At 30.0% G+C, this 25,841-nt stretch overlaps 1 protein-coding gene across 1 annotated transcript in view; it reads right to left on the bottom strand.

Moving 5' to 3' along the window:
• Dh44-R2 (Diuretic hormone 44 receptor 2) overlaps positions 1-20,326 on the bottom strand; it is a 132,393-nt gene extending 112,067 nt beyond the window's left edge. The window contains exon 1 of the mRNA XM_065513465.1: positions 20,196-20,326. The gene's annotated coding sequence lies outside the window, so the exon portion shown is untranslated. The remainder of the gene's footprint in view (positions 1-20,195) is intronic.
• Positions 20,327-25,841: the final 5,515 nt, after the last annotated feature.

Here is a 25,841-nt window from a genome sequence, read left to right as displayed (position 1 = left end):
GACGATCATCGAGGTTAAAGGTCAGGTATATGAAAATTTTACTATCTATATGAAATAAATTTGTAAAACTTAATTATTTTATAAATTATTTTACAGAAATAAGTAAATTAATTAATTTTAATGAAAAGTACAGTAAAATAAATCTTTTGGAAATTAATCCTTATATCTCGTTTGGGTTGAAGTGATCCACTAACTATATATAATTTGATTTGTTAAAATAATGAACCCAAAAATTGTCATTCGTATAAGTATTGTAACATCTGGTAACTCAACAAATAAAAAAATAATTAAGACAATGAATTGCTAAATACATTTAAGTATTTGTTAATAAATTCGTATTTATATACCCACTATAAACATATGTATATATAATACATATCTACATATATGTAGTATATATGTAGTATCTACTATATAAATATCAACTTTCTACACTGGCAAATATACGTATTTTTCTTGCGAATAAAACAATGTAATTTTTTTTTTTTAATTTGTTTTATATATTTTTTCTTGCTGTATTTCTTTTGTTTTCTTCAGCTAAAATTGTTTACAAAACAAACTCCGTTCAAAACAAAACAAAAAAAAAACACAACAAACTTTGAAAATAAATTTTCCATTTGAACAAGAAAATAAAAAGTATTAAGTTTATTTTTCATGGAAAACCAAGTGTACGGTAATGAGAACTACAAAGAAATTTAATATTTTTTGCTCTTTTGAATTATTTCGGCATTAAAAACATGACAACAAATATTTTAAAAAAGTTTTTTTTTTCCTTCGTTTAATCAATTCACTCACATTAAATTTTATGGATATACAAATTGAATGTCTGCAGCTAACTATTATTTAATACTTTTTGTATTTGAAATCATAAAATAAGTTCTAAAAATTTCAAAACTTATGAACATTTAATACTTTGATGTACAACTCTGCCTCTTAGGCAGTCATCTGGTAATGAACTTGAATTGCCCAAGGGCGTTGGGCATTTAATCTCTGCTTAATATTGGAAAAATACTCGTACTTATGATTTTTGTCTTCTTAGTATGTAATTTTGAAGTTGAATAAATTTGAAATAAAGATTTTACATGTTGCTTTGTAAATATAAGGCAATAAATATGTATACAAATATTGATCAAATTTATATAGAAAATTTGTTGCCGGGAAAGCAACATTTTCTATATAGAAAATTTGTTGCCGGGAAAGCAACATTTTCTATATAGAAAATTTGTTGCCGGGAAAGCAACATTTTCTATATAGAAAATTTGTTGCCGGGAAAGCAACATTTTCTATATAGAAAATTTGTTGCCGGGAAAGCAACATTTTCTATATAGAAAATTTGTTGCCGGGAAAGCAACATTTTCTATATAGAAAATTTGTTGCCGGGAAAGTAACATTTTCTATATAGAAAATTTGTTGCCGGGAAAGCAACATTTTCTATATAGAAAATTTGTTGCCGGGAAAGCAACATTTTCTATATAGAAAATTTGTTGCCGGCAACAGCAAAATTTTTTCTATATAGAAAATTTGTTGCCGGCAACAGCAACATTTTTTCTATATAGAAAATTTGTTGCCGGCAACAGCAACATTTTTTCTATATAGAAAATTTGTTGCCGGCAACAGCAACATTTTTTCTATAGAAAATTTGCCGGCAACAGCAACATTTTTTCTATAGAAAATTTGTTGCCGGCAACAGCAACATTTTTTCTATAGAAAATTTGTTGCCGGCAACAGCAACATTTTTTCTATAGAAAATTTGTTGCCGGCAACAGCAAAATTTTCTATACAGCAAAATTTTCTATATAGAAAATTTGTTGCCGGCAACAGCAACATTTTTTCTATAGAAAATTTGTTGCCGGCAACAGCAACATTTTTTCTATAGAAAATTTGTTGCCGACAACAGCAACATTTTTTCTATAGAAAATTTGTTGCCGGCAACTGCAACATTTTTTCTATAGAAAATTTGTTGCCGGCAACTGCAACATTTTTTCTATAGAAAATTTGTTGCCGGCAACTGCAACATTTTTTCTATAGAAAATTTGTTGCCGGCAACTGCAACATTTTTTCTATAGAAAATTTGTTGCCGGCAACTGCAACATTTTTTCTATAGAAAATTTGTTGCCGGCAACAGCAAAATTTTTTCTATAGAAAATTTGTTGCCGGCAACAGCAAAATTTTTTCTATAGAAAATTTGTTGCCGGCAACAGCAACATTTTTTCTATAGAAAATTTGTTGCCGGCAACAGCAACATTTTTTCTATAGAAAATTTGTTGCCGGCAACAGCAACATTTTTTCTATAGAAAATTTGTTGCCGGCAACAGCAACATTTTTTCTATAGAAAATTTGTTGCCGGCAACAGCAACATTTTTTCTATATAGAAAATTTGTTGCCGGCAACAGCAACATTTTTTCTATATAGAAAATTTGTTGCCGGCAACAGCAACATTTTTTCTATATAGAAAATTTGTTGCCGGCAACAGCAACATTTTTTCTATATAGAAAATTTGTTGCCGGCAACAGCAACATTTTTTCTATATAGAAAATTTGTTGGCGGCAACAGCAACATTTTTTCTATATAGAAAATTTGTTGCCGGCAACAGCAACATTTTTTCTATATAGAAAATTTGTTGCCAGCAACAGCAACATTTTTTCTATAGAAAATTTGTTGCCAGCAACATTTTTTCTATAGAAAATTTGTTGCCAGCAACAGCAACATTTTTTCTATAGAAAATTTGTTGCCAGCAACAGCAACACTAACTGAAATAGCATAAAGAAGCTTTCAATGTTGAACAATATTTTTATTGTGAGCTCAACATTAATATTTACAAAAAACATTTCTGCCTGATTTGTAGCAATAATAACAGTGGGAATAGTGACAAAATAAGAAATAATGCCATAAAATAGATGTATTTTTAAACGCCAAATCAGCTCTGTTTATTTTCACTGATACGATTTTAAGCACCTTCCAAACCAAACAACCAACAATCTTAAATTGACAAGACCAAAAAATCATTTTATATCTCTTTTGCAAATACATAAATAAATACAAAGAAAACAAAAACGAAATAAATGTAATAATAAATAAAAATTCTTTATTAAATTTACCGATAATACTTCTAGAAAGTCAACCAACCAGCCAGCCAGCCAGTCAGCCAGTCAGCCAAATATTGGCAATAATGTGAATTTATTTATGATTTCATTTCATTAGGAAGGAAGACAAGGGAACTAAACTATTATTACATTTATTAGATTTATTTCATTACAAATAAATATTTCACATGCTCGTAAAAAAGAATATGCTGCCAAAATTAAACAGTTTTATGCATCAAACTTAATCTTAAGAGCGCACAAAATTGTTTTTATCTGTCAAAGGAAAAATAATATTCATAAATATATTTACAGAGTAATAAACAATATTAAAGGGAAGTGAAAGCAATATAAACACAAACAAATAAATTACTCAAAATGTTGTTAGTGTTGTTTTTGTTTTCACATAATTTTTTCTACTAATACATTCTCAGCATTTAGGTTTTTGACAACTGAGTTAGGCCATTGACAGGAGAGTTTCCGATCTAAGTATGTCTATTTATCTATCTATGGTTTCCTGTTCTTTTAAGAAAAATAAAAATACTTTAACAATTGTTTAAAGAATTTCAAGGCATTCTCTTCTTAAAGGCATATTTAAAGTGTTGACGTTTAAAGTCATCTTAAATTAATCTATTCAACTTGAAGCAAAAATCTAATAAATTATAATCATTATCAATCAATATTATAAATGAAATTTATTCGACGATACCAAACATCCAAAGTCAGCTGCTTGACTGCTGTTGTCAAATTAAATCATTCATAACATGTCAGAAAATAGAAATAATAAATGGTAGCGAGGTAATTGAGAAGATTAAAGATATATTAATCAATTAGCAATAACAATAAAAGGTACATATATTTTTAAACATACTTACACATAAATATTTGTGGCCAATTGTTTTTTAAGTAAATTTCAGAAATGCTAAAAGACATTAAGCCCACTGTTAAAGCTATTTATTACACAAATTACGTTTTTTGGAAAAAAAAAACTATAGAAATCGTTTATACACTCAAAACTATTGGGTGTATGACTTCAAAAATGCAGGATTTACAATAAATGGCGTATCTTTTTAATGCGGTTTTCGTCTTTAATAACTTATATGTCATTTTGATGGGTAAATATTTGTCACTTATACCCGTAATTTCAACAAATAGATATCTACGGTATAAAATATCCAGCAGTTAAATTTACCTAAAAGGTAACATGACATTAATTTCAAATCAATATCTACGGGTAGAAATTACCAAATATTTTTACTACATAATCAACTAAGCACTGATAGATATCTATTTGTTGAAATTACGGGCATTATTCTCACTTCGTTATTAAACATTATAGTGTAAACAACAAAGATTTTTTTGCGGGATGTTTTGCTTTACTACTTGAATTTGAAAAAAGTGAAGATAAAGCACACCGATTGCTCACCAAGCTTATATATGTATGTGCGGCTCAGAAGTGGTGATTTGACACTTAAGATATAGATAGCCCAGAGCAGCCAAAATAGTTAGAAGACCAAGAATTGGAGGCATTACTCCATGAAGATTGTTGTCAAACTCAACAAGAGCTTGCAAAATCATTTGCGAGCAGCATGATTCATAAAAAAGCAGAGAAATTGGGTATCATACGAATTGAAGCAGAGAGACCTTGAATGATGATTTTTCATGTCCGAAATGATGTTTGAACGCTATAAAAGAAAATCATTTTTGCAATGAATCATTATTTGGGATACGCTTCACTTGGGAACAGAGTATCGGAAATTAGCTTGAATCGATCTTGGCCTCAAAAGATGAGCAGTTTTTTGGCTCGGAATCCATATGGAAAAGGTAATAGCTAACAATGGATAACTTTCAATAAATTTATATTGTACAAATGTTTACCTTATATACATCATTGCAATGGATTTTGAAATATCTATCATATCCATATTGTCTATATTAATGACTTAGTAATCCAGATATAGATAAAAAAAATAGGCCAAAAACCGAGGTTGTAATGGTTTTTTCCTTATATCTCAGCCATTTGTCGATTTTAAATAGCAAGCGAGCCGGAAGAATGTAGCCCAAAATTTAAAATATTTTTTTAAAATAAAAATAATTTTTTTTTGGTATTTTACTTGTATAGTTTTATTTATATAAATTAACTGAAAAACAAACAACATAATTAATTGTATTCTGAAAAAATGGAACAAAATTAAAAATATTCACTATTTTGCTACTGACAAAACAATGGAAACTTTTAAACTTCTGCAAGAAAGAAGTGTAAAACGAAAATAATATTTAAAAGAACGATGTAAAAAGCATCCTGTTCACAGTTATTTTATTTTATTTTTAAATTCTGGTAATTTTAAAATATTTGTAAAGACTTAAAAAATAAAATAATTAATGGTTTAAAACAAAAAAGTATCTGTGACAAATATTCCATAAATAAATCAGCAGTTTCAAAAATTATAAAGAAATGTCGTGAGACCGGTTCTGTAAAAACTCAACATTTAGGTGGAAGACCTCGTAAGACTACTCCTAGACAAGATAATTTAATAGCGAAAGAGTTCAAGAAATTCCCAAAAATAACTCCTCGAGAGGTTGTTAATAGCCCGAACAGTTAGTCGCAGGGCAAATGGGGCTGGTCTTGGTTGCTATCGTCCTGTGAAAAAACCACTCATTTCTAAAAAGAACCGTTCTGCTCGTCTACAATTTGCCAGGGATCATTTAAACTGGTCGATACAGAAATGGAATACTGTCATCTTTTCCGACTAATCCAAATACAATTTAAGAGGCAGTGATGGGAGAACATTTGTAAGACGACCAAAGGAAAAAATATTAGATCTAAAGTACACAAATAAGACTGTAAAGTTTGGCAATATTATGGTATGGGGATGTTTTTCAGGGCAAGGTATGGGCCCAATTCATATTATAAAAGATACCATGACAGGTATAGGATACAGAACCATATTAAACGATGTTATGTATCCATACGCTGAGGAAAATATGCCCCTAATTTGGAGATTCCAACACGACAACGACCCGAAACACACCTCTAGGGTTGTAACCGAGTGGTTACAATTCAACGAGGTACGTGTTTTGAAGTGGCCTGCCCAATCGCCAGATCTCAATCCCATAAAAAATCTATGGGAAATTGTAGATCGTAAAATAAGGACCCAAAATTACACCAGGGAGGAAAATTTATCGGAGGTGGTTATAAGGGAATGGCAAAATATTTCAAAGGAGACCATTGACTCTTTAATTGGTTCAATGCATCGTCGATGTGTAGCAGTTATACAAAATAAGGGACCCAACAAAATATTGAGTTATTGCAAAGTTTAGACCATATTTGTTAAAATAATACCTAAGTTTCCATTGTTTTGTCAATGCTGTAATAAAGAAATCTTTTAATTTTGTTTTCTCATTTTTAGAATTTAATTAATTATGTCCTTTGTTTTTTGTTAAATAAAGTTAATAAAAGTATACAAATAAAATACTACAAAAATGTTAACATTTTTTAAAAAATTATTTCAGATTTTAGGCCACTAATGAAATATTTGGAAAAGTTTCCATTGTTTTCTCAACCACTGTATATTTTGTGGGGTTGCAAATGAAAAATGTAGAAATTAAAAACGGAATGACAAACTTATATACCCTTCTCACGAAGGTGAAGGGTATAAAAAGTCATCTTGTGGATTCTCATTAAATATTAAAATTCAAAAAGTACTATTTTGTACCCTTTTAAAGACTCCTAGGCATCAAAATTGAAAATGCATAAATAAGTCTAATATATACATTCTGGAGCCTCATAATATTCTAAGACGGTCTAGCTATATCCGTCTGTCTGTCTGTTGAAAACACGATAGGGTCCAAACGATATGAAATTTTCCAAAAATATTGAAAATGATTTCACCTACAACAACAATCTTCATGGAGTTATGCATCCAATTCTTGGTCTTCAATCTGGGCAATCTTTATCTTCCTTGTCAATCATCTGAACATCTGCTTCAGCGGCACTTTTCTTCAAATTAAAGAAGTAAAGCAAAACTTCCCGCATATGACGCTTTGTTGATACAAAATTCGACATTTTCGAAGCAAAAAAAACTTTGTTTACTCTATAATGTTCCATAACTAAGTGAGAATAAATTACAGATAAGTTATTAAAACCAAAAACCGCGTTCAAAAGTTATGCCATCTATTGTAAATCTCATATTTTTAAGTCATACACCCAATATTTTTTTTTACCAGATTAGTTTAAAATTCAGTGACAAATTGTTAAATATTTCCTGCAGTTGGACAAGAGAAGTGATTTTTCCCCGGGACTAGTTCGTTTAAAACAATTTACGAGCTGGTAAAAGTTACAAAAACATTTAAATAAACGTTTAAAAGGAAATTTTTTTAAAAAACTGAATTAATTTGTTTGTGGAATTAATTTTTAAAAATGTCTTTTTATTTGCTGTCCATTTATACATACAGATATTTTTTTAAATATCTGGCATTTATTTTGTTTATATACATACATATAACTAAACGATATTTTATTAATATTATTTATTATTGATGCTGTTGGCCATTTTGTTTTATACATTTTCTATTAATTTACCTTAAACCAAATAAATAAATAACATTTATTTAATCAACAAACAATGCTTTTTTGCATTTTTATTGCAAACATTTTATAAATATTTCATGGAAAATGTATGTATGTCTTTAAATATGTATGAGGTCAAGTCCAACGGGTGCTTCAAAATGCAGACAGATTTTGAATTTATATGGAAATCCAAACAACAAATGCAAAATGTTGGAAATTACTTACAATTACTGAATAACAAACTTTTCAATGACTACTACAAACCGTCTGCATTACTTAGAAGTAGTAGAATAATGATATATGTGTTTTCTTATATTCCTTATATTTCGTCCATATTTGCACTACTAACAAGCTGCATAAAGTGTTCCTAACCAGAGGTGGTCTCAAAGTCGATCACCCTATATCTCACCTTGTATTCTAACAGAATGGTCACAAATTTAATTTTCTTAAAGACTACAATACTTTTCGTTCCTATATCATTCATACCAGTAGAATTTTTATTATTCTCACTATAGAATAGTCAATTTGCAATTGACACCACTGTGCGTAATTTGCAAGCCTATAAAATGTTTAAATTTTTTTAATTTATTTCTATTAAAATTTTCGAAACGAATTTATTTTACAAATTCAGCTGCTAGTCAGTCAACATATGTATATTTTATTTTAACAGCTAGTAAATCACATCATTTAATGAATTATAAAATTAACGTGAAATAAAAAAAAAAAATTACAAAATTTCCACAAAATGGTCGTGACCAGAAACTTGATTATAATAAAAAAATAATCATAATAAAAATTAAACTAGCAAAATTAAACTTCCCGTAAGGAAGATCCACACATGATAGAGCCACGATCACCTAACCTACCAAATTATCACATACCCAATAAACTTTGAACACAACATTCTCTTTTTAAGAAAACTATAGCTGATTTGATTCAAAATAAATCTAAAAAAAACCCTTTAAATAACACCAGCTGCCATCTAATATGTTACATATATGTAATACCAAACAAAACTAATTCCAAAACATTATTTTCTACTTTCGCAAAATTATTATCTACACCAATCTTTGGTGGAGAATACAAAAATGCGACTTTGTTACAAAAATATTTTTTCGTAATAACTGTTAATTACTATTTAATAAACTGACAAAGTGTAAATAGTAATTACATTCGTACACACAAAATTTACAAATAATTTGCTAACTAATAAAATATGTCGAATCATTTTCCAATGTGTAAAACATACAAAGTATTTGCAAACAATTTTTGAAATATTTAATCCTATTTGATTACTAACTGGTGCACATGCATGGTGGCGGTGCACCAATACGCTTTGTTCATATTACTTTCATACCAGTATTTAACAATAACGAAATAAATATTGAAACTTATCTGAATATTAAGGGTGTTGCGAAATAAAAATTATTATGGTAAATGGCAACACACACGAAATTGTCGAGTTTTGTATACCCACCACCTATATATGGGGGGAAGGGTCACTTATGGACCGATCCTCACAAAAGTTGGTAAAAAGATTTAGGTTCATATCAAACTTTCATCACGATTATTATAAGACTATTATGAATGTTCAAGTCATTTTCTGAGGGGGACCCTGTATGGGGACTAGGGACAAATGTTAACCGATTTTCGCCATACTTTACAGTATAATCTCAGAGTACTTAGAACTCATTTGTGCATATTTATGAGTGGTCAATTCATGGACTTAAAAATCTTTTGAGCGCGGTTTTTGTTTTTAATAACTTATATGTCATTTTGAAGGGCACATATCTGTAAACAACATATCAATGTCAGATTCAATAAAAACTATCCCTGAAGATGCTGAAAAATAAACAGGGAAACGTCGCACAGTGCTTTGTCCCCATATAACGATGGGACAAAAATAGAAGGAGTTGTCGTAGAGCTTTGAAATTTGGTATGCCTTAGTTAAAAAAATTAAATTTTCGGAAAAAATCGGACCAAGGACACGCCCACCTCCCATCTATATATATAAAATACAAAAAATGTTTCTACCTATGTCCCTTATAGACTCTGAGACCATCCAACCGATTAGCTATAAACTGGTATCATTGTAAAGGAAATTTTCGGTCCATTCTTAAAGAAGATTTTCGAATTTTCTCATACAAAAATTTTTCATCTAATATACATGTTCCGAATGAATTCAAAAACGGCTGGACCGATTTTTAATGAAATTTTCAGGGAATCATCAGAATAGCCTAGCGGCTATTAGTCAGATTTTTGATTTTCGGTCTGTAAGTGTAGGGGTGTGGCAAAATCAAATTTTTATATTATACCGCTAATGCCATCTATATATATAAAAAACTACTGGACCGATTTTGATGAAATTTTCAGGGAATCTTCAGAATTGCCCAGTGGTTAACACTGTTTAATCAGATTTTTAATATTCCGTCTGTGGGCGGAGGGGCGTGTAAAAATCAAATTTTTACATTATACCGCTAATGCCCTATATTTCATAAAAATGGATGTGTGTATGTATGTTCCGTATGGACTCAAAAATGGCTGGACCGATTTTGATGAAATTTTCACGGAATCTTCAGAAAAGCCTTTGGGTAACAGTGTAAAGTTAGATTTTTGATTTTCGGTATTTGATAAACAATTTTGTTTACTCTTGCATATTAAGAAATTTCCATACTAAATTTTTGAATTCATTGGAACCAGCTGAAATGCCAATACATGTATTAACATTGAAGATTGGATCACCGAATTTCTAAGGGCCAGCAACGCGGACCGGGTTCAGCTAGTATATGATAAAAATATAATATTTAGTTTTGGCTACATAATTGATCTAAAAATCATGAAAATCTGCATTTGTTATACGCACTAATCTTACAATCTTTCTGTTAATTTTTATTGTGATTGCAGCAAGGACTCTTGGTCCTGCCATATATCCTTAATTGTGAAAATTCTATAACTTTAGAGCAAATTATCTGATTGTTATGAAACTTGGTATGTTTTTTTGTATTTACTGAATAAATTTTTGGGTTCAATAAGCTTTGCAAGTCCGCCAGTCTATCCCTCTCCATCAATCTGTCCATGTAAATTTGTTAATCAAGGTATATGAATGTATGTCGCAATTTTAAACATGTTCCCATGATATTTGGTCCACATCACTTTTTCGACAAAAGGAAAAACTTTGCTAATTTTGGTCATAATTGGTTCATGATTTCATCTAACCCCCGTACAAATGACCTCTCGAGCACAGTGGGGAAAATGAAAAAAAAAAGTGGAAATAAATCTGTAACTTCTAAACCAACAGTCAGAAGTTAATAAAATTCCACGGCTATAGAGGACATGTAGCTGAGTTTAAGTTTTGAATTTGGATTTTAAAGATTAAGGTAGGGCGGAGACTCAACAAATGGGGTTATCTCAGGTATATGAAAAATTAAAAATTATGCCAAATTTTTGTCCTCGATCTGATTTCAAATATTTATATAGGTGTAGAATATACAAAAAGACAGCTACAAAAAAATAGCTTGAACTATCGCTTATAGTTAACGAGAAATTCACATTTAAAAATTAAAATTTCAAGTTTTTTTCCTACCTTAGTCTGGATTTTTGTCAGTAGTTGATCCAAATCATTCCCTATTTTGTTACCAACAAATCTATTAGTAATAGGAAAAAGGAATTATTTCAAAATCTTCACTGAGTCAAGAGGTAAAAAAAATTAAAAATATTTTAAAAAGTAATTTTTTCAACAATTTTTTTATTGTTTAGTTATACAGAAAAGAAAGACAAAATAAATAATGTGTTTCTATTTTTTTTCAAAGGTATTATTTTGGGAAGTACTATAAAAGAAAAATAATTTGAAAATTTGTATAACTGCGCGGTCCAGAGCCATCCGAATTAGAGCTATTTTTTGTGTAAATTGCAAATTTATGCCAAATTTACTCTAATCCCATAGCTGCTTTTTGGGAATCACTTTTGCTTTTATTATATTTTAAAAATTAAAATTTTCTAAAAAATCAGCTACCATTTTTGAGAAAAGTCTTCTATCAAATATTTAATTCTTAAAAATTTAATACATTTTTGAAATGAATGTACAATTTCCTACACGTCGATATATCTATAATATGTATATCTTATATTTTCCAAAAGTCTCATTAATGGATTCAAAATACATAACTCACAGTAATTAACTTCATCTTGTAGTGATCTCTTTTGGTAATGCAGTAGTCGGCAATGCAGTGCACAAAAATATATTACAAAACGGCAAGATTCTGTAAAGTTTTAGATTGTTTTTGATTTTGAATAAATAAATAATCCATAAGAAAAGTATTGAGAGAGATGTGTCACAAAAACTGGTGGATATAACATATTACCTCATCTTGCTTAAAATTATATAATATTAGCGCACTCTGGTTAAGATGTGGTGCCCAATTTGACTTCCATATAATAAATTTTCATTATTTCATTAAATGAATTTAAGATATTAATATTATTTCATATCGATTGTAACATTACTTTAACATTATTACTCTATAATACATAAAATTTAGGTTAGTTGGCACTAATCTTTTCACGGCCCTTTTAAAAACACTACATACTAAGAAAAAACAAAATAAAAAAATGTACGATTTTATACGATTTTTTTTTAAAATTACAACTTTTGTAATTTTTGAATTTTTTTTTTTTTTAAAATATTTTTTTAAACTATAAAAAATAATTTTAGTCGAAATGTTTTCTAAAAATTTTACTACTGCCAAATTTTGATTATACCAATGAACTCAGAAAACAAAAATTTAAACTCCTCTTTACAAAAATGAATTTTTGAGAATTATTTTCTTGAAGCAATTCAAATCATTTTTTTATTCACTAATTTTTTTCTCAAATTTAACTGAATTTAGCGACCTCTGGTGAAGTCTAGGAGAGTCAAATAAAACCAATTCCAAAAAATTTATTTGACTTGAGTTTTAGCTATCCATCAATAATATGTTATCATATTTTGAGACTAAATTTTTTGTTTGATTTTTGTCTATGAGCCAAAACAACGTGCATCGCACAGTGGCGCCCGTAGAACAAATGAGGTTGCAAAAATCAAAAATGTCATATGCCCCTAAAAAATATTGAATAAACCTATTTTACAGGAAATTGTCAACGATTTCAAATATTCTACTCTTATTGCAATCAGATTTTTGGTTATGAAGATATAGCCCTTCAAATTTGACTGTAATTTAATGTAATTTTTTCCGCTTTCAAATACAATATCTCAAAAACTAGGTAACGGATCGTCATTAGACCTTGAAAAACGATTTCGTATGTCTGAAATCCTGCTTGAACGTAATAAAAGAAAATCATTTTTACACCGAATCATTACTTGCGATGAAAAATGATCGCATGTGAAGCCCAGTCAACCAGCCGAATCGACACCAAAGTTAAATATCCATAGCGCTAAGCCAATTCTCTGTATTTGGTGGTACCAAAACGGTCCTATCTATTATGAGTTGCTGAAATCTGGCCAGACCATCTCATAGAACCTGTACCGAACGCAACTGATTCGTTTGAAGCGAGCATTTGTCGAAAATGCCCCGAATATGAAACCGTAATGTTCCATTATGACAACGCTCTGCTACATGTTGCAATACCTGTTAAAAACTATTTAGAAAGAAGTGGTTGGAAAGTTTTGCCTCACCCGCTTTATAGTCCAGACCATGCCTCATCCTACTAATATTTGTTTCGATCTATGCAGAACGCCCTCCCTGTAATATGCTTCACTTTGGAACAGAGTATCCGAAATTGGCTTGAATTGTTCTTGGCCTCAAAAGATGAGCAGTTCTTTTGGCCTGGAATCCATATGTTGCCAGAAAGATGGCAAAAGGTTATAGCTAACAATGGCCAATACCTTGAATAAATTTATATTGTATAAATGATTCAAAATAAAATCTCTAAATTTGAAACAATAAAATAGAAATAAAAAATATTTTTTTCCAAAAATCCAAGTTTTTTGTTATAAGGGTGAAGGGTATAGCAGATTCTCCACAGTCGAGTTTAGCTATCGAAATTGTTTTTTTTTTGCCACACATATTGGCATATTTTCATAACATAAACCACTATATCGAGCAATAACCGAGAAAATATCTCAAGTGCAAAACAAAAAATTTTATAGGAGAAGCTTTTTTTGTGATTTTATTCAATTCAAATATACGAACACTGTGCATTTAAGCTAAACTAGTTTTTTGTTAATAAAATTGTAAAAGGTACTTGGTACTTCTATCTTAATTATCGCTTGGCATTAAAAATTGAATATCGAATATATTGTTGGTTAAGCTATTTTCGCTGTTAGGACTGTTAGGATATGTTTATTATGCAGTTATTTATTATGGTTTTATTTCAATTGATATTTTAGTATTCTTCTTTGCCAGGATATAAATTGATTATTGTTTATGTCCACGAAATTGTGTGTCAAATGTTCAATTTTGCAACAAATAAACCATATCTAATATTTCCACAAACATTTATAGCAAATAAGTAAAACATATGTATTTATTTATTTGTTATAAATAGTTAATTTAATAATTTTTAACAATAAACACATCATGCCTACATACACACGCTGTCGAATAGCAGAAAATTTTAATTAGTATTCATTGTATTGTATCATTTGACAGTTACAATATTTTCAAAATGTAAATATTTAATATTTAATACATGGACTGAGAGCGAGTGGGTATTATTTCGCCGTTTGGTTGTCATTATATTGTCACTATTATTCTACACAATAGAAAAAATATAATTTAATTAAATTAAATTAAGCAAAACAAATAAATAAACAATGTAAAAACATTTGCAATAAATAATGCAATGATTTGATATGATATTTTTAATTAAAAGTGTATGATATGCAAATAAATTTGTTTCCAGTTTTTGGAAATTATTTATAGATAACAATAGTTCGAATAGTTGGAAAAAGTTTTACGTAAATAAAGCACGAGTCTAGCATAGTTTTGAAGTGTTATAACTTTTTCATAACATTTCAACATTAGATAGAACTTTGATCTCTACAATCTCCATGCTACTAGCCTCATATCTTTAACCCTCTAATGCCCAAGCATAACCAAGGCACTCATCGCAAAAATGCCAATAAATGCATTTCTAAAACTCATGTAATAGTTGCTACAAAACGCACATAAATTATTTTAAAAAGCTTTAAAAGTTTTTCAAATGAAATATCAGTTATATTTGAGATATGCTTAAACATTAGATGGTTAAGTTTAAATAAAAAAAGTGTGAACGACACAGGGATGGCAAATGGAATTTAAAATTTGTACCAATCAGCATCAGAAATTGTACTTTTTCGACTGTAATTAGTCCACGGAAAAATTTTCCCGAGGATATTTTGTTTTTGAAATAACTGAAATTTCGGGATTTTTTTAAAGTTACAATGAACAAATGAACAGTTGTAATGAATAAATTTGTATCGATTCCATTACATCCATTCATTCTTTTGGTTCTAGCAACAGATATTCAGTTGATAATGAAGCATCACAGTTTATATTATCAAATTTTTGTCACCCATCTAACATTAAGAATTGCAAATTCTATGGATATTCATATTTAACAGAAAATAATGGCAATAATAATGGCTTAAATTTGTTTATATACTTTTTGGTTTGAAAAACACTTAAAATTACGAGTGTGACAAGACTAGTGAAATGCCGCTATTTCTTCTTTATTTCCAAAACTCATAAGTATAATTTTAAAAAGTTTATTGTTAATATTGTTACGTTTTAACCTTTTTAAAACGCTGGTTTATTTCCTTTAAATAAACCGGATACTTTTGATTGCAAATAAAAGCCGTTTAGTAATTTTAAAATTGTAGCAACTCTTTATTTATTTAAAAATTTACAACAACAGAATTAAATAGTCACTCAATGTTTTTTTTATACACGTTTAAAAATTCTCAGAAATACAGACACACTTTATAATGCACACGAATTCACTTGTAAAATACAGCACACTTTAAGGCACTCAGTTGATGTTTATTCGAAGAGCGTCTCTGATAAACTCACTAACGACTGCAACCTCTGCAACTATTTATAACACTGCCATCTGCACTCTAGATTGCTCTTTAACTGTCTAGAGCTTTCTAATACATACGCCATCTGTGGTGTACTTTCTACAATGTTCTTTAACTGAATATTCGAATTCGAATATACGGTCGCAGCAAACAGCGTTGCCAACTTACGATCAATGGTCAACTGAAAGCTTTTATTCAATGTTAATAATGCCCACAGATATGTTACAGTTTGCTATTACAGCACTGCTATTGAAAGCATTATGCTACTTTTAAATCAGCCCTTAAAATCGTTATATTTGAATTCAAGTACAATTTCGTAACAATATATTGGTATAATTGATAGAGAACATAAATTCAAATTGTACCAAATGAGTCATTGGTGTACCATTGCACTATTTAAGATTAAATTGTACCAATTTTGCCATCCCTGGTGTGAGATATTATCGAAATTTTTATTCATTTGGAAGGCATATCGATGCCATTATGTATGGAATATAACATCCTGCAAATGTCTGCCACGGCTTTCATGACTCTGGCACATAAATCAGGCTAAATTTGACCGATGGCATGGATTATGTTGGCTTTTAGGGCCGCTGTGGTTTATGGCTTATTCGCATAGACCAGCGACTTAAGAAAACCACATAACAAAAAGTCAAACGATGTCAAATCGTAAGATGACCATGCCCCCAAATCGCTAGAGCAGAATGGCTGATAACGCCGCAAGCCCAAAAACCATACCAAAAAGATACATTTTGTGATGAATTGAACGCTCTTGGATCTCATTTCGTCCCAAATTCGACAATTTCGTTTATTGGCGTACCCATTCACACAGAAATGGGCTTCACCATAAAACGGGAGATGCTTGCAGAATGTTGCTCAAACAGAACAACCATTTTAATATAACAATTTTATCATTTGCACATGCTGTTGAATGTTATATCCGTCCATGGTGATTTGAAAAAACATACTGAATAAATTACAGCTAACTCGACAGATGTATCTTCAATAATATGGCCGCTATCAACTGTCAAAGTTCGGAAGTCCCTATTTGAAGACTCTTTACATAACCGAGAATATCATCTCAAATACACAACAGCTACGAACAATTTTAATGGTTCTTGAGCTAAAATGATTCTAAACTACTGTAAAATTAATTACAGGACTCCTAGGCTTTGTATCAACGAAGGCTTATCGAGATTGGAGAAAATGTAATGCAACACTACGCCTTTTAGAGTCAGTTTGAGGGCATCAGAGATGATTTGAAGATGAAGAGGGATGATTTTATATTTCACGACCAAGGTCTTTCAGACCACCGGACCAATGCAGTGTTTTATAGGCTGAGATTTTGGGCACCAATGAAACAGTGAATTAATTAAGATTTTATCGGATATTTGTGGTTGATATTCGGGCATATTCCAATAATATTGATTAGTGCTCTCCAAGGATTATCAAAAATTGATGCTTTTCACGACTTAGCAACTTGTGATGGGACACTTGCCTATGATAGACCATTTGAGGCCTTCAATGATGGGTTAAAGGTAAGGGAGAGTGTAGTAATGTGATTCTACATTGTACGACTGGACAATATGTGATTATAGCCATCCCCTATAAGAATCCATTTGAGGTCTTCACTGATACGAAAACTTTCAAACTTGTGGATCAAAAATAGTCGTTATTTTGGCCACCAAAACAGTCGTGAATTAGTTAAGGTTTTAAGGATCATACGGGGTTGATACTCGGGTCTATACCGATTACCAACTACACTAAAATACAACATCCAATATGAACAATGTTTGCAGTGCAGCTCTTAACGAGATTGCGAAAAAATCTTAAACTCTACTAGATACGAGGTCGATAATTCTAACAACATTCCGCGGGCTCAACTGCGGAATCAAGCAGCGGTGAACACTCGGATTACATTCCAGGAGTAAATCTGAAGAAGTTGTCAGAATATAACTTTCTAACCGTAGATGATCGCCAAAATCCATGGCGCTAAGGTTATGCTCTGTATTTGGTGGGACCAAAAGGGTCCTACTATTACGAGCAGCTGAAATCTGGCCAGACCATCACAGATAAAAGTATTTAGAATGAAGTGGTTGGGAAGTTTTTCCTCACCAGATCTTGCCCCGTCCGACTACTACTTGTTTCGATCGATGCAGAACGCTTTTTCTGGGATACGCTTCACTTCAGAACAGAGTATCCGAAATTGGCGTTGATTAGTTCTTGGCCTCAAAAGATGAGCAATTCTTTTGGTTCGGAATCCATATATAGCCAGAAATATGGGAAGCGGTCATAGCTAACAATAGTCAATACTTTGAATAAATTTATTTTGTACAAATGTTTCAAAAAGCTAACAATTTTAAAAAATACAGAATTTTTATGTCATACACCCTTTATAAGTTCCCTTAGAATCTTTTATTGTAATAGGCAAGAATTAATAGCAGTTTTTCGGACAAAAATACGAAAATTCACCGTACATTGTGCCCGATATTATGAAGAAACTGTGCCAGGGTATGGTGAAATATTGAAATTTTGAAATTTCAAATTCGTATAACTCAATAACTATAAGAGATAATCAATGGCTTTACGAATATATTAAAATCTTTGATTTTATACAAACCACATAAAATTCGCAAGTGTTTAAAAATGTTGATTATCTGAGGTGCCCTAAATTGAAACCCCATAGTGCCGCTCGATGAGTTTCTATGGGTTTTGGATCTTTAATAATAAACAAGAGATATTCTACAAAATATCGAATCACTAAAGGGCCAGATAATTTTTGCCAAAATTAAACTTAAGTTTCCATTGTTTTGTCAATACAATGTTACAAAAACCAGACCATCAACTTAATATAATTAATACTAATACAAAATTTGTTTTAACAAAAAAATATACTCGTACTAATATTTTTGTTTATAATTCCCCATAACAAAGCGTAAGAATGCTTCATACTAATACCGTAGCTAAAATCCGCAGTTAACCGACCGTGAGCTGAAGCATTTATCTCGTCTTATTGTACTCATTTAGTTAGTCGACGAGAGCTGAAGAATTTATCTCCTCGGATTGCATACATAAGCTATATTTATCCACAATTACATAGAAAAAACTATTTCTTAAACCGTTTTAATTCAAATATTTGTCACATATTTAACTGGTTTCAATTATTTCATAATTAAATCAAGTATTTATTTGCTCAAAAACAAAATTTCTTGATATTTTCTATTGAATTGAATTTCAAATACAAAAATTATTGAATAGATAATTTTCGTAATTGAAAACACATTTTTGTTATTTTTTGTATTTCAATTACGAAAATTATCAATTCAATAATTTTTGTATTTGAAATTCAACCAATAACGAAAATTGTATAATCAATTGTCAAAATAATCAAATTCAAAAGAAAATATCAAGAAATTTTGTTTTTGAGCAAATGAATACTTGATTTAATTATGAAATAATTGAAACCAGTTCAATATGGGATAAATGTTTGAATTGAAATATAATTGTTTCTGTGTAGCCATTAGCCGACCGAGAGCCGAAACATTAATCTCGTCGGATTGTATTAATTAGCTAGCCTTAACTTGTATTAGCTAGCCTTAACTCATCTCTTCGGATTGCATCCGTTGCATTTACTTTCCCATAATAAGTCGTTAACCGACCGAGAGCCGAAGCGTTTATCTCGTCGAACTCTCTATTAGAAGCTTCGTACTGAATCATTTATCTCGTGGGATTGTATTAATTAGCTAGCATTAACTTATAGAGACAAAGAATTCATCTCCTCGGATTGCATCCGTTGCATTTACTTTCCCACAATAAGTCGTTAACCGACCGAGAGCTGAAGCATTTATCTCGTCGAATTCTCTATTATAAGCTTCGTTTATTAACAATCATATCCCAAAGATACAAGACAGTTATGTGGTAAAGAAGATTTCAAAGGAAGCAGAACTTTGAAGACCCTAGACAGACTAGGCATATATTAATGACCAGAAAAAACTTTAACTACTTCTTGAATGAATCATTATGTAGCCAAGTTAAATATAAATCCAACCGTGATGTTGAGAGTTCAACCCCGGGTTGGGGAATTTTTTATTTTTTTTAGTTACAATTATATTTCATGAAACACTACAAAATTACAAATTTCATAAGCATTTTTTGGATATTGACCCATTAGTTAAATATTCGAAAAAGTTTCCATTATATTATCAACCACCGTATATTAGAGTCCTTCTCTAAATGAAGCGCCAGTCTTTGACCCATTTAACCCCAACATAAGGAACAATAAGTTTTGACATTTCTGACGTTTCTGTCAGATTCGAGTTTCGCGTTTTAAAAATAAAAAATGTAAAATAAGTTTTTTCAATAATTTAAAGCAAATTTATATAATTAATATTAAAAATACTTATATTTATCTGCCTTATAACAACTTAAAAATACAGCTTAAAACCTGAATAAATACCTACTACGAAAAATAGTTTAGGAATCCACTTACCATTTGTTTTACTTTAAAAAAATCCCACTTAATTGATTATTTTCTATTAAATCTTCTCTCTCGCCACGTGAGATCTTCAAATAACCATTTGTTGTATTATTTTATTATTTAGATTTTATTTAATAGATTTTTTTGTTATTGATCTATTGATTTTAAATTGTTGCTGCTACAATTAATTATTACATGAATTATAAAACAATTTAACGAGCATCTAATTAATTAATTATTTGTTTTATTTTTATGGTGTTTGACACATTAATCACTATTTGTTTTAAGTAGGTTTAGCACTTTAATTGTTAATAAATAGAAATAACACTCAATTAAAATACTATGCATTTCTAAAACCACAAACTTGTTTATTTTTTATTAATGAATTTAAAATAAATTATTTATTTGCATGTACTTATGTATTTGCATATTTTATTAATTTTTTATTGATTTATTAAATATTTCTTTAAATTTTTTATTAAACTTGAAGCACATTCTATTAAAATTTTAATGATAACATTGCTTTTTTAAAGCCATTTTTTTAGATTTTCATAAAAACCGCGCCATTTTTTTTTTGGTTATTTTAACTGTTATTTAAAATAGACAAACACAAACTTGTTGATTTTCCAAGTATTTGTTATTATTGTTGTGATTTCTACCGTTAATCAACAAAAAAAACACTATTTCTTGCGTCCGCAATTCGAATTATTCTCGTCGAGTATTCTACACACATCTGAATTGTTTACTAAACGAAAACAAAGAATTTAGTTGGATAAATGGAAAGCAAACGATTGGCGACGACCCCACTACTTTGAAAAAGTTTTCACACACTTACATATTTACTTTAGAAAAAAAAAGAAAGCTTTTTAATCAAGAAACATCTGTTTTGTAGGAAAAATGTGGAACAACAAATTTTACCGGTTGTTGTTATTGTTTTCTTAAGGATTTTAAAAAAGGATAACATTTCAAGTGTGGAACTAAAGAGTGCAAACAGTTTAAGAATATTGCAAAGCTCATTTAAATTAACTTTAGTTTTTAAGTATAAGAGTATTTAAAAGCTTTTAGTGTACAATAATTGTGTGTGGTTTGTATTCGATGTTTTTGCTGTATTGTGGAATATGTTTAACAATTATCCAAAAAGCTTAAAATGTATGGACCCTGTAGATTGTATTTAAAAACCCCACAAAAAAGCTTAACGCTTGTGGAATTTGTGTATCTAATGGATTGTTGTTGTTATGGTTGCCAGGTTTCTTTCATTAATTTTATCGCTGATATTCAATCGGGACCAGCGTTGCCGCTTTGGTCCAATTGGACCAAAATTGGTAGTTTCAAGTTAACAAATTGACTTTTAGTAGTTTGGTTGGTTTGTTCCGATATTTGTCGTATTTTGGTAGGCTACGATATTTCTGAATGCATAAGTATTTTTAAGAACAAAATAATTAAAATAATAACGAAAAAACTACTTATGTTAAGCCAAAATAATAAAACTACATATTTGCAAAATATGAAGATAGCATTTTCTTAAATATTCAGTTTAGTCAGGTAAATGTGTATTTATTTAGTAGTGTTGAGTTCAAAAAATGCCAAAGGGCTCTCAAAACTTTTATTTTCTAATAATATGTGTTATTATTCAATATTTCAGTTTAATCTGTCACTTTAAATGTCCAATTATTATTATTTGTGTTGAATTTTTTCGGGATACCAACACTTTTAGGAGTTTTATGCTCGTTTAAGTAATTTTCGGAAGCGGGCCTTATATGGGAGCTATGGTCAATTATGAATTGAATTTTTAGGTGTAATTTATTTGTAAAAATGTTATTTAATATCTATATAAATCAAGCATTTATGACGGATAATGTCTTATTTCTGGAGGACATTTATATGGGGGCTATGTGAAATACATGGACAACCAGCCAGACAGACGTACGGAAGGACATCGTTAAATCGACTCAAAAATAAAATCTCGAAAACTGAACGATTTTAACCAGGGACCCGAAATAACTGTTATTTTTTTTTTAAATAAACAATTGGTTATAGGAAAAATAACTGCAAAAAAATAGGTCCCGTAATAACAATTATAAATAACTCAAAATAATTTTAGTCTATGATAACCATTATGAAAAATTTAAATTTTTTTAGGTCTTTAATAATCATAATGAAAGATTTTTATTTATTTCGGTCTCTGTTAACCATTATGAAAGATTTTTATTTTTTTTGGTCTTCAATAACCATAAAAAAATTTTATTTTTTTGGTCTTTGATAGACTACAGCCATTACAAATATTTATACCCTACACCACCATAGTGATATACCGTATAGTGGAAGAAGTCTATTGAATTTGGTTAAAATCGGTCTATTATTTCTCCTATCCCCCAAACGATTGTATTATCTGAAAATAGATAATCCCTCATAAATATCTTAGTTATATAGATATCCAAACCAAATTCAGCACAAATAAGTTTTATATAAGCCGAACTCTCACTACTAAATTTTGTGACGATTGGTCCATAATTAGTCATAGTTCCCATACAAGGCCCACTTCCGAAAAGCATTTTAACGAATATAGATTTCTTAAAAAAGTTGGTATTCAAATAAAATTTAGCACAAATAACTTTCATGTATACAGAAGACATGTCACTTAATTGTATGCCGATTGGTCCATAATTAGTCATAGCTCCCACATATTGCACATTTTAAAAGAAAACTTTTTATAATCATATTCTTGATTCTTATGAAATTCAGAACCAATTTATCTTTCTCTGTCTATTTTAAAATACAAGAAAACCAGGTCCATGCGACCAAAAAACTTTGTTCGTACTCATAATGTTTACGGAAGACCAAAAAAAATAAAAATCTTTAATAATAGTTATCAAAGACCAAAAAAAATAAAAATCTTTTATAATGGTTATTAAAGACCTAAAAAAATAAAAATCTTTTATAATGGTTATTGAAGACCAAATAAAATAAAAATCGTTTATAATGGTTACCAAAGACCAAAATAATATTGGTTATTTTTAACTGTTATTCAGGGACCATTTTTCAAAAATTCTTGATAAACAATTATTTCAGGATTTTTTCCAATATTGGTTATAACAGTTATGTCCCTGATTTTAACATATTTATGATTGTAGTGTTATTAAATAACTTTCTTCCTCTGCACAGAGAAACAGATTCGTAGTAGCAACCGAATTTGTTGCCAATCAAATGATTCGGTTGCACACATAGAATTTTTCGGTTCTTTCAACAAAAAGTAGTTAATAAAGAAGAAATTCGGTTGAAATAACCAAATTTTTGTTACTCCTTCTAAAATTTTTTACCCACAACTGTAAAATTAGGTTACTAAGGTAGAATCATTCGATTGGCAACAAATTCGGTTGCCATCACGAATTTGGTTTCTCTGTGTGGGTAATTTTATAGCAGCAATAATATAATTTTAAGTTAACTATTAATTTTGAAACGAATCCATATAGCATTTCTCAAATATTATAAATTAGGTAGGTTTTGGTAGTTTTTAATTAGAAATTTGGTAGGAAAAATATTTTATGAGTGGCAACGCTGATCGGGACACAAAATATCAGAACTATTTTTGGTCTTTGTAATGATGTTTGTAATTTCTACATTTTTCATTTGTGACCACATAAAGTATATGGGGGATTTCATGTCAAGTGAACCGAGGTGAAATTTAAAAGAAAAAGTCAAAAAGGTTTTGATTTTGCAAAAAAAATCAAAAATTTTATATCTCGAGTTAAAAAAAAATTTATTTTGATAGATACCCACATGCATCCCACTAAGCGACCAAAAACCTCTTAAAGGAATGGACCTAAACTTTCTTTAGAGCAAAAAAAAAAATTAAAAAATGGTCCAATTTTGAAGAAAAGGTTAGATTTTGCAAAAAATAATCAAAAATCTTATGTTTTGAGTTACAAAATATTTATTTTGATAGATATCCCACTCGCATTCCACTAAGCGACTAATAAGGTCTTCAAGGAATATATCTAAGCTTTCTTTTGAGAAAAAAAATAAAAACAGGGTCCATTTTGAAAAAAAAAATCAACAAAGTTTTTGATTTTGCAAAAAAATTAAAATATTTATTTTGATAGATATCCCAAAGTCAAATAAGTTTTTTTTTCGGAAAAAAAAGTTAAAATTTTTTTTCGAAAGATTGATTTAAACTATTTGGGACACATTTTGCTAAGAACAATAGGTAATTAGTTACATGGATGAGAAAAAACACCTGCTTGGCCAATATGTCAAATTTTGACCCCCTCTAACTCAGAGAGTTCTCCACCGATTACTATCCAATAGAACCTTGGTACAAATTTCATCGATTTCAAAAGTTGGTTCACTTGACATGAAATCCCCCTTATAGATAGCGGAGTCGATATAGCCATGTCTGTTTGCCCGTTTGTATGTTGAAATCAATTTTCCGCAGCCCAAAATATCAAAAATGGCTAAGATATAAACAAAAAACCATGATTACCCCTATTTTTGATCTATATCTGGATTACTAAATCATTATTATAGAAAATATGGATATCTATTGATATATAGATATCTTTCCAACGATTCGGATTTCAAAATCGGGAAAAAGCTTTTTTTAACCCGAGTTTTTACACAAAAATATTTTTTAAGAAAAAATTTTTTCGTAAATGTTTTTTCACTAATGAATTAAAAAAAAAAATTACACAAAAATTTAATTTTAAATCCGCTTTAAAAAGAGGACTCTGAAGAGGCATTACTCCATGAAGAGCTTGCAAAATCATTGGGAACTACTCAAGCAGCAAAAAAACGTTTGCAAGTAGCAGAAATCATCCAAAATCAGGAAAATTAAGTACCATACGAATTGAAGCTGAGATACCTTGAAAAACGATAACCCGAAGCATAAGAGATCGTTTATGAAACCCGGCCAAGCAGCTGAATCGACACCAAAGAAAAATATCCATGGTGCTAAGGTAATGAGTACGAGCAGCAGGATTCATCCAAAAGTAGGGCAATTTGATACCTACGAATTGAAGCCGTAGGTGAAAAATGGATCCTTTACGATAACCGAAAGCATAAGAGAACGGATCTGGAGCATGGTCAACCAGCCGAATCGACACCAAAGCCTAATATCCATTGCGCTAAGGGCAATGCTCTATATTTGGTGGGAGCAAAATGGTCCTTTCTATTATAAGCTGCTGAAATATGGCCAGACCATCACAGGGAACCTGTACCGAACGCAACTGATTCGTTTGAAGCGAGCATTGAACGAAAAAGACCAGAATATGTGGCTTGATGCGTTCTTAGTCTCAAAAGATGAGCAGTTCTTATGGCTCTGAATCCATATGTTGCCAGAAAGATTGGAAAAGGTCATAGCTAACAATGGCCAATACATTGAATAAATATCCAACAAAATACTGAGTCACTAAAGGGGCCAAATAATTGTTGTATAAATGAAACCCCTTTATCTATACCAGATAAATTTGTGTCATGATAAACGTTAAAATGATTGTCAAGATAAAAAATTATCAGGTATAGTCTCCATTTAATAGTATTATTGCTTCGTTATGAAAAAATTGTTAATGCTTTTGTTTATACAACTTTGTATTGACAACCAATTTCATAAATTGTTATGATAAATTTTTGTCAAGTATAGACAGGGGGTAACTTTCCATTGTT

Source organism: Calliphora vicina, chromosome 5 (assembly GCF_958450345.1).
Source record: "Calliphora vicina chromosome 5, idCalVici1.1, whole genome shotgun sequence".
Classification (NCBI taxonomy): domain Eukaryota; kingdom Metazoa; phylum Arthropoda; class Insecta; order Diptera; family Calliphoridae; genus Calliphora; species Calliphora vicina.
The sequence above is the reverse complement of the archived record's forward strand: the minus strand, read 5'-3'. Positions and strand labels throughout refer to the sequence as shown.